This window comes from Lactuca sativa, chromosome 3 (assembly GCF_002870075.4).
Source record: "Lactuca sativa cultivar Salinas chromosome 3, Lsat_Salinas_v11, whole genome shotgun sequence".
In the NCBI taxonomy this organism is placed as follows: Eukaryota; Viridiplantae; Streptophyta; class Magnoliopsida; order Asterales; family Asteraceae; genus Lactuca; species Lactuca sativa.
Genome location: NC_056625.2, coordinates 253478179 through 253489041, shown reverse-complemented (window position 1 = coordinate 253489041; position 10863 = coordinate 253478179). Strand labels below are relative to the sequence as shown.

General features: G+C 37.5%; 1 non-coding gene across 1 annotated transcript; it reads left to right on the top strand.

Moving 5' to 3' along the window:
• Window positions 1–10282: 10282 nt before the first annotated feature.
• LOC111896509 (small nucleolar RNA R71) lies at window positions 10283–10389 on the top strand. Its single transcript, XR_002851919.1, has one exon. It is a non-coding gene; the product is annotated as a small nucleolar RNA R71 (small nucleolar RNA).
• The last annotated feature ends 474 nt before the right edge of the window (window positions 10390–10863 follow it).

Sequence of the window (10863 nt, the reverse complement as noted above, 5' to 3'; positions counted from 1 at the left end):
CAGTTTGAGCTACAATTACGAAAGCCAGTTCGAAAAATTCATAGTGATAACGGCTCAGAATTCAAAAATATGCGTTTGAAGAATTCTTGACCGGCAAAGGGATTTCTCACAATTTTTCTTCTCCTTACACTCCACAGCAGAACGGTGTAGTCGAAAGACGAAATCGCTCTTTATGTGAAGCTACAAGGACAATGCTATCATTTGCGAACCTTCCTTTGTATTTCTGGGCTGATGTTATTTCCACCACTTGTTTTACTTAGAACCACTCCTACATCAACAAACGATTTCTGATTAATCCATATGAAATCCTGAACAATCGGAACCTAATGTTAAATTCCTTCATGTGTTTGGTTCCAGGTGTTTCTTCCTCAATATTAAAGAAAATCGGAATAAATTCAATGTGAAAGTAGACGAAAGAATTTTTCTAGGGTATTCATTGACATCAAAGGCATATCGAGTTCTAAACAAGAAGTCAAAGAAGATCGAGGAAACCTATTACATTACGTTTGATGACAATCACATGAAGAAATATCAAAAAGAAAATTGTCAATCTGTGGAAAATTTTCCAACAACAAATTCCAAGACAATTCCTCTTATGAATTTATATAAGGATTTTCTAAATTTGTTTGATGAACCCAACAAAGCAATCTCCTCAGAATCAAACGCAAAAGACAATCATGAAGATAAATTGATCAAGATTGTTGACAAAGCTTCCAAAGATGTAGAGATTTCTCCTGAGCAACCAATTCTGAAAGACCCTCAATCAAAATCTTCTGATTCTCCATTGCATGGGGAGAGTTCCTCTCCGAACTTCAATACTGATGTTCCACTCTAGGGGGATAATTCGGGGTCACATGCAAACATCCAGGGGGAGAATAGTGAAAATAATGACTCGGATGCGGAATCGGTATTTGAAGAAGTGTTTGCTGAAATTGATCCACCCTATGATTAGAAATATCATCCAATGAAAAAATGGACCAAAGTCATCCTCAATCTCTAGTGATAGGAGATTCTTCATTAGGAGTTCTTACGCGTGCTCAACAAAAAAGCAAAGCAAACTGCATTATTTTCTAAAATTGAATTTTGCATGTTTAATTCATTTATCTCTAAAATTGAGCCTAAAACTGTCAAAGTTGCTCTTGATCATGAAGATTGGGTTCAAGCTATATATGAAGAACTAAATGAGTATGATCATAACAAAGTATGGCGATTGGTTCCTACTCCGGAAGATGCATATGTGGTTGGTCTGAAATGGGTATTCCGAAATAAGATGGACAAAGAAGGGAATGTGATTCGCAATATGGCACATTTGGTGGTTAAAGGCTATTGTCAAGAAGAAGGAATAGGTTACGAAGAGACATTCGCACCTGTGGCTAGACTTGAATCCGTTCACATATTTCTCACCTATGCTGCTCACAAAATTTTTGATTTCTATCAAATTGATGTGAAGTGTGCATCTCTTAATGGAGATCTTGAAGAAAAGGTCTATGTTTAGCAACCTCCAGGTTTTGTGAATGAAAAATTTCCGAATCAATGTTATTTTCTGGATAAAGCAGTGTATGGTCTAAAATAGGTTCCAAGAGCATGGTATGAAACTCTGAGTAGTTTTCTTAAACAATCAAAATTCAAACAAGGTTCTACTGATCCTAACTTCTTTTGGAAGAAAGAGGGAAACCATTTGATCATTATTTAGATTTATGTTGATGACATTATTTTCGAATCAACTAATCCCATCTTAACTGCTGAATTCTAGAAATTAATGGAAATGAAATTTGAAATGAGTTCAATGGGTAATATTAACTTTTTCCTAGGCTTAAATATTAGACAAAGTTTAGACGGAATTTTCATCAATCAAGAAGCCTTCACAAAGACGTTACTTGCTAAATTTGGAATGGTGGGTGATTTAAAGGTCAAAGTCCTTATGGCGTTCGAAACGGAACTCACACCTTCTCTTGATTAACGAACAACATATATCACTTTATATCGTCAGATGATCGGATCCTTGTTATATTTAACCTTTAGTTGTCTTGACATTATGTTTGTTGTTTGTTATTGTGCAAAGTTTCAAGCAAATCCTAAAGAACCACACATGTTGGCAGGTAACAACATACTCCGGTATCTGAAGCGAACCACTTCTCTTGGTCTGTGGTATCCATCTAATTCCGGTTTCTTTGTGCAAGCTTACTTCAATGCTGACTTTAGGGGGCTGTTGTCTTGATCGGAAAAGTACATCAGGAGAATCTTAGTTTCTGGATGGAAGACATGTGTCTCCTTTTCTATAGCTAAAGCATAATACACTGAAACAACATAATGCACTTCCGAAGTGGTGTGGATTTAGAATCAGTTAAAAGATTATGGAATCTATATGAAGTGAATTCCGTTTTATTGTGATTCCGAAAGCGCAATAAGAATCTGCCACAATCTAGTGCAACACTTCAAAACAAAGCATATAGCACTATAATACCACTTCATAAAGGATCATGTCAAGGATGGGAATGTAGAAGTTCATTTTGTCAGACCGTCAAATCAGTTAGATAATATCTTCACAAAGACCCTTCCTGAAGCATCATTTAATAGTATTTTACAAGGTTTAGGAATGATTGAAGCTGCCTTTTTTATGAAATCCACTTCGTAGTGATCATTGTTCGGAAGTTACTGTTCACATTCTGAATGGTTCCGAGCTTCAGAATGGTTCAGAATCTACTGTTCATATTTTGACTTGTTTTGAGCTTCGGAAAGGTTCGAAATTGATGTGTATGAACTCAACTAGTTTTAAACCTACTTTTAATTATAAAATTAATACACAAAGGTAGCGGACCTGTCAATTGTGGTGTAGCTAGATAAGTAGGGTATCGAACTCAGGGAATGGAAAATTTAAACTAATAACTAATTTTATCTAAAACAAGTAATAAAAGGAAAGGTTTTCTCTAGTTTTGCAAGACTAGAAAACTTAAATAAACTAACTAACACGCAATTTAACTAACTTAACAGCTAAAACAAGTTATTACCACTAAATTCAATAATTAAGAGGAATTCTGTTTAGGTTCGACTTAATTGATCCTATGGTTGATTTAATGGTAATAGTGCAATGGATTAACCTTTCATTGGCTATCGATTCAGGTGATTAGGTTCACATTCGCTATCTCTAATCCGTAGAAAATAAACTAATTTAAGAAGTGGACAGTTGTCTAAATTGATTAATTATCTAGGTTACTTATTCGGGTTAAATAAGACTTGTAATGGTTAATCAAATTAATAATTCAATTAGCCTCTTGTTGTTGGTTTATCAAACAAGCTCACACATTCACTTACTCATTCTCTAATTAATCCTAGTTTCATATTCACTAATCCTAGGCACATAATAAAGTATTCACATAAATCACACGAGGTAAACAATTAAGATATGTTCATCCAGCCTAATTGCCTTCCTATTAACAGGAAATAGTTATGGTTAATTCACAAGGATCTTTAACAAGATTAATTTAACAAATCACCAATTTAAAGTTGATCCTACCATTAATCAAACCATAGTCTCAAATTGGTCTTCCCCAAACAAAAGAATAAGGGTTTAGTTCATAATTGTAGTAAACTTAAGCTCAAAAAGGAATTCAAAGAGTTTAAACATGACTCAAATCAAAAGATTACTAAGAATAAACTAAAGTTGCCTTAATTCTCTTCAAGATTGAATGTAGGGTTGATTCCTCTGCTTCTCACGACCTAACATCACCTTCAATCGTAATTTTTCCACCTACGGTTCCAGAGAAGTCTTTAATTTCGATCTCCAATTCCCTATTTATAGTATCCTGGAAACAGAGGTGACTCGTCGAGTCTAGTGACTAACTCGACGAGTCCGTCACTTAAAATCCGTGTACGGAAAGGAATTCTAGAGGTTCGCGAATCTTCGACACGACTCGTCGAGTAGCCGTCCCTACTCGCCGAGTCCTTGTTTTTGGCATTTTTCTTCTTTGTTCCATTCCTGAGCTTCTAGTCGTATCTCCTGCTTCCTTTTGCTTCCGAGCTTCTCTTTTGGACTAAAAATATAATTTGAACAATATTAAGTATCTTTTTTCCATAAAATGTAAATAATTAGCCGAATAATGATAAGAATCTATACTAAATACGTAGCTAAATATGCACATATCAAAATACCCCACACTTGACTTTTTCTTGCCCCCAAGCAAAACTGAATTTTAAACATACTAGCATCACATAAGACAAATCCCAATTGAACCCAACCATTATGCCAAGACCGCAACGCATGCATTTGTGTCTCAATTTTTTTTCCTAAGGACCCCCCCTAATTCTAAATACTCACAATTCTCATAAACACTCACCCACTTTTTCCGAACAATGCTCATTTTATGCATCCCTCCGAATCCATCCGAAGAAAACCTCCTATCCTCAAGGTATTTTTGGTTGAGCAACCTAACCATACATAAACTAGAAAATTACAATTCTCGATACCCTCATAAAACTTTTTGGAATTCATCACTCTTGATAATTTGACTTTAATTTCCTTGAATTCACCGTCTTTTGATTTTTCGGTATCTTCAACTTTTGAACTTTTGTAGAATTTTGAACTTTTGATCTTTACTTTAATTGCTCCAAAATTCTTCAAACTTTTCTTGTAATTCTCTCTCTTGTTTTTTTCACATGTAATTCACTTTTTTTTTCCACTCAAATCCTACATGGTTAAGCAGGGGCGCTTAACTTCAACCTTTATTGGCTAAAGATAATAATTTTCCTGGATACATTTCAAGTACACGATGCTAAACATATCGCATCCTTCAAACTAAGCGAGGTTGTGTTTTGTCCCATGATTTCACTAGAATAAAGGAGGCCACAAATGCATTATAACGTGTATAAGCTCAACTAAACATTTGGGTCTTCAAAGGATCATTAAACATAATACTAGCATGAACCCTAATTGCTTTTACCAAAATTTACTAATTTAGCCCTAGCAATTTCAATGCAAAAATTTCAAAAATTTCAAAATTTAACTAAAATTTTAACTAATGTAACCAACCCCCTACCCTACACTTAATTTATGCAATGTCCCCATTGCATATTATGCATGATAAAGAATAATAAAATAAAGAGGAAATTGGAACAAACTCCCCTGGGATAGTAGTTGCGAGGTTGATCTTCTTCATGTTAAGATCCATCTTCACCTGACTTTGGACATGGGAACAACTCATCCATGCCTTGGGTGTCATTCGTCTCATGTGGCAACAGCTCCAAAAATGCAGGAAAAACTCTCGGAAATCTCCAGAAATTAATTTTCTTAATACAAATCAATTGCCATGGGAATATAATTGTCAAGCCTGAAGCTAAGAGGTGAAATTCATAGAGACTCGTTGAGTAAGTAATCAGACTCGCCGAGTTGAGTCGTGAAAGTGCAGAATCCGTGTTTTCACTCTTGGACTCGTCGAGTCAGTATATGCACTCGGCGAGTCAGTCACTGGGTGAAAAATTTCTGTTTTTTTGCTCCAAGTCTTTTTGATAAATCCTAACCACTTCAGAATTATATTAAATCTTCAGTAATTAAACTCATTTGAATGCTCCTCCTGACCGGACTTGATACTTTGACTTCATTCCCTCTTTCGCTTAGATTCGAAACTCCTATTAGTCTCGAGACTCTTTGTAGGCAACCCTTTTTCAAATTCTGAAAAAAACACTAAACAACCCATGAGATAATAAACTACTAAAATCCTAATTACTAGAACTTCCAACAAACAAAATAAAAGCAAAAAAAAAAATTGTTCAACATAAAACACAAATAAAAACAAATCAATCTTCATCTCCTTCCTCATCATCATCATCATCATCATGCATTGCCCTGCTCCCACCGGCTCCGCTTTGCCTTGCGTTCATCCTCTCCTCCCAAGTTGGTATATAAGGAAATTGGCCCCCGTCCACATGTTGGATGTTGAAATGGTTAAACATTTGGATGAAGGACCGGTTGGCAAAACTCACTCCTCTTTCCAAATCATCTTGATATTTTCTTCCTTCAATATTAAACCACTCCGGGGGTATTTCATCTTCCACCGGAATAACCGGTGAATCGGGAGGTGTTTGCCCGCGTCTTTGCATTTCTCTCCAACCCGGCTCCTCGGGTCCAATCATGGCATCATCATGTGGAATAGCATAGTGTCCCCCTCCATAATCCTCAATAATTCCAGCCCTTCGAAAAAGAATAGTATTAAAGGGAGGGGTCGGGACCATTGTCATTAATTTCCAAGCACCACGAGCCATCAACCCATACGAGTGGGCTGAATGTGTCACAAACATGCCACCATTAATTTTTGAAGTTTTGCGGTCCTTGACCACCTCTTTAGCTAAATATGAAGCCACGCACCATGGAAGGTTGCAAAAGGTGTTGGGTGTAATGATGCTCCAAAGATAAAAAACATCAAGGTTAGAAACCTTGTCATCATCTTTCCTTTGGTTGATGTTGCTTGAAATAAGGCGGTGGAAAAGGCGGTACGTAGGTGATCGTATGCTCCCCTCTTGAGCCGATTTGGGAATGTAAACCTTGTTGGCAATAGTGTCCCACTAACTTGTGCTTGTGACACCATCCGGGAATACTTTATGGCAATGCTCCAAAAAGGTATCGAATGCAGCCGTGTGAATCAATTGTTGGTCATAAATTCCCAACCTCCAAGCTAATTCCACCATAAAACAATTACGAACCTCGCCCCCAAGACAAAAAGTAACATTCCCGGGGTTATAGTAATCGTCCCCACCTCGAAAATGTATTGTGGAGAAAAATTCCAAGCACAACTCTTGATAAACCGGCTCCTGGATACGAAAGCTGCGACTCCGTCAATCACATGTGATGGGCACCCCATTATGCACAAACGTCTTGACTATATAAGGAGCCAACTCCTATTTGTAACGAACTCTACCCAGCCATTCCCAATCAATCGCATTGGAGACACAAATCTCCTTTTTCCTGATTTCTGCAAGCTTCTTCTTCCACTTAGTCATCGTAGATTTGGACTCGATTTGTGGAAAATTCAACCAAGGAAATTCCCCTTGGCTTCCTCTTGAGCTTTGACCCCATGAAGACATGTTCCTGCATAAATAAGTAAAAAAACAACCAGAAACGAACATAACAATTAGAAAATAAAATTTGGACTGCTTCAGACATGATTCTCCGAGTCAGTAGACCGACTCGATGTCATATGAACTGCGCGAGTCTGTCAAATTTCATCCATAAAAATCAAAATTGATTGCAAGGGTTTGTCTAGGGATGTATTTCGAGCACAGTAGTATAAGAAAATTCATTCATAGCATTCTAATTAGGTCAAAATTGAAACCCTAGAAATTCTAAAACTTCAAAAACGAGTTTTCTATCTAATTAACACTTCCAACTTCCTAAAAATCGAAGCTTTGACAGAAATAGAGAAGAAATTTAGTACCTTTCTTGCTTGAGAGAGAAATAGAGAGCGGGAGAGAGGGAGCGCACGTCGAGTGTCGGCTGGCTGAATGAGGAGTGGTTACCAATTAGGGTAAAAAACCCTAATTTAACTAATATATAAAAATTATTATTTATTTTTTTCAGTAAAATAAACGGACTCGTTGAGTCAGAGTCCGACTCGGCGAGTTTGGTCGCGATTGAAAATTTTGATATTTTTTAATTTTTTCTGTCTTAAAAATATATTCAACTTACCTCACACTCAGACCATGCTTTCCCTCAAACAATCATTTTGGATAATAAAGAAAATGAAGATAGATAAATCCTAAAAACGAAAAAAAACTAAAAAAATAAATAAAAGAAAACTAAAGAAAAAGGTAAAAGAAAGCAAACTCTAGTGACGGGTTGCCTCCCGTTAAGTGCTTCTTTTTGAGGAGTCGTTAGCTGGACTCCTTCCCGCTCTACGTTTCTTCATTTTCCTTCATGAAGCTCTCCTTTTTCAACCTTTGTACTTTGTATTTCGTCTTGTAAAGATGGATTTTCCTTTTATAATCCTTCCTCAAGTCTTCCATTCTCTTTTTCGCAGCACTCTCTTCAGCTTTACGCTTCACCCCCTTACCATGCTTGTCCCTCTCCATTCCTTCCTTGCTTGTCTTTTTGTTCATTAAAGGATCCGGTGTTGTGAAAGTTAACACTTCGAACATAGTAGAGACAATGGCAGGAGGCTTGGTCCTTTTTCTTCTGGTCAAAACTTCTTCTTGATCTAGCATTTGTGATTCAATTGGATAATGGTGGTTTTTATCTTCTGAACTTCCCTCATTCTTCTCTTGGACAATCTCATAACCTCCAATGATTGCTTCAAGGAATGCCAAATGTACATTCCCAATATTGATAACATCTTCATTATCCTCATTTTCCTCAGGAAGGTTCTCAAAAGGATTATGCATAAGTTGCACATCTGATTTAGCAAGGGCACTAACTGGCTGTAGAGTCAAAAGTTTGCCAGATTTGAAATTTTTGACTGGACTCGTCGAGTCAGCAGATATGACTCGGCGAGTCGGGGAACCTTGAATACTTCTTATGCTTTCTTGATAATCAACTTCCCTGATCAGCCTTTCTATTTCTTCTACATCTCCCTTGGCATCAGAAGTATCCTCCAAAGATAAAAAGAATTTATTTGGATTGCTTTCTTGCAAATATGCAAGCTCCTTTTCTAACAATTCATCATCCAAATCTAGTGACGAAACCTTTTCTTCTCTCGACCCTTCTTGCGTATCTTTTTACTCAGCTTTAAAAATTACCGATTCATCACCTACTCTTAATGTTAGCGTAGATGCTCTCATATTTAACAAAGCACAAGCGGTATTCAAAAATGGTTGTCCAAGAATGATTGGTACTTTAAGATCCTCCTCCATATCCAATATTATGAAGTCAACCGGAAATATTAACTTATCCACTTTAATAAAAAGGTCTTCACACACTCCCATTAGATGTATTATTCTCTTGTCGGCCAAGTGGATCTTCATGTGAACAGGTTTTGGAATCGGGAGGTTCAACTTTTGGAAGAAAGAATATGGCATAATGTTAATACTTGCCCCCGAATCGGTCAATGCTCGTGTAGTCATGATGTTCCCAAATTGGCAAGGCATGGTTATGCTTCCTGGATCACTCCTCTTTTCTGGCAGCTCATTCAGCAATACTTCAGCAACTTCTTCCATATTTTGTCTAGTAGTAAAGAGGCTCTTAAGCAAAGTTGCATACTTGGGTGTATGAATTATCGTTTCAACAAATGGAATGTTTACTTGGAGGGTCCTCACTTGCTCCATAAATCTTTTATACTATCGAATATGCTCATCTGGTATGGCTTGGTTCGAAAATGGCAAAGGGGGCCTATAAGGTTTCAAAAGAGAACAATTTTTCTCATCATACCTCGGAGTCGTCGAGTCCGTGATGCCGACTCGGCGAGTCAAGTCGGGTTTGCTCGATTTCCATTCAGTTGTCTCTTTTGTTTGCATCTTACTGGGTTTCTTCTGAATAGAGGTCAAAGGAGTGAAAATTTTGTCAGAATCGGTGGTTATCACATTTAGATGCGCGATTTTTGGATTTTGTTCGGTATTGCTAGGAAGTTCACCAAGTGTTCTTTTATTGATTTGTTGTCCAAGCTGTCCTATCTGTTTTTCAATGTTATGGATGGAGGCTTGCTGATTCCTAAGAAATTTTTGTTGATCTTTCATCATAGCTTGATGATATTTAAGCGTTACTCGTTGCTCCTTCAATTCATTGTCGGTATGATTGTGCCTCTTCTCGGACGCAAATACAAACCTTGTGAACATTTCCTCCAAATCAGCTTTCTTTTCCATAACCGATTCCTCCTTTTGATAGAAACCCCATTCTTTTTGCTTGTATTTCTCCTCCTTTGCGTTTTTGTACTCATCATACGGGAGCCATTCCTTCTTGGGTTTCCGCCAATTATCATCAAATCTATCTCCACTTGAATAGAATACTTGAGCTTTCTTTTTTTGCATTCTCATCCAAATCACAATCTTTAGTGAGGTGAGGTCCTCTACAATTTTCACATCCAACCCGAATAGCGTGGATTGTTTGATCCATCTTAGTCATCCTCCGATCTAAACTTTCTAGTTTAGCCAACATTGCCACCATGCAATCGTTAACAATGTTTACCACCACCGACTTACTTCATGCCTTGGATTATGATATTCTCTAGAGTGTTTAGAGAATTCTTTAATTAGTTATTTAATCACCGGGGGTGCCTTCTTCGTGAGGGGTCCTTGCGAGTCAAGGAGCTGCCTAATTGTTACATTGACTCCATCGTAGAAAATGGAGACTTCTTGTTGACTGTTTAGATCATGATGTGGGCAATTCCTTAGCAACCCCTTGTATCTTTCCCATGCCTCATAAAGGGACTCTCCAACTTGTTGTTCAAAGTTGGCAATAGCTTTCTTTAACTTGGATATCTTCAAAGGCGGTCAAAACTGGTCAATAAACTCTTCCTTCATTTTAGCCCATGTAGTGATGGATCCTGGAGGTAATGATTTGAGCCAATCCTTTGCATCACCCTTGAATGTAACTGGAAGCATACGAAGCAGCTAGCTCTCGCGAGGCACATTTGGAACATTAAAATAATCAGCTACATCCTTGACCTCATCCAAGTGTTTATAGGCATCTTCGTGATCTTTACCATAGAAGGGAATCTCCTTTAGTTGAGCAAGTATTTGACCTTTAAGCTCCAAGGTGGCATTTGTGGGAATTGCGGGTTGCACAAGTCCCGGCCCACTATCGTCACATATTCTCTTCTTCCATTCTCCCATGGGAACTTCATCGATGTTAGCCACGGGGTTAGCTAATTCGCCTTCAAAGTCGCTTCCTTCAAATTTGCTTTCTTCTCGTTTGGATTCGTACTCGATGTCCTCCTTGATTGGGTC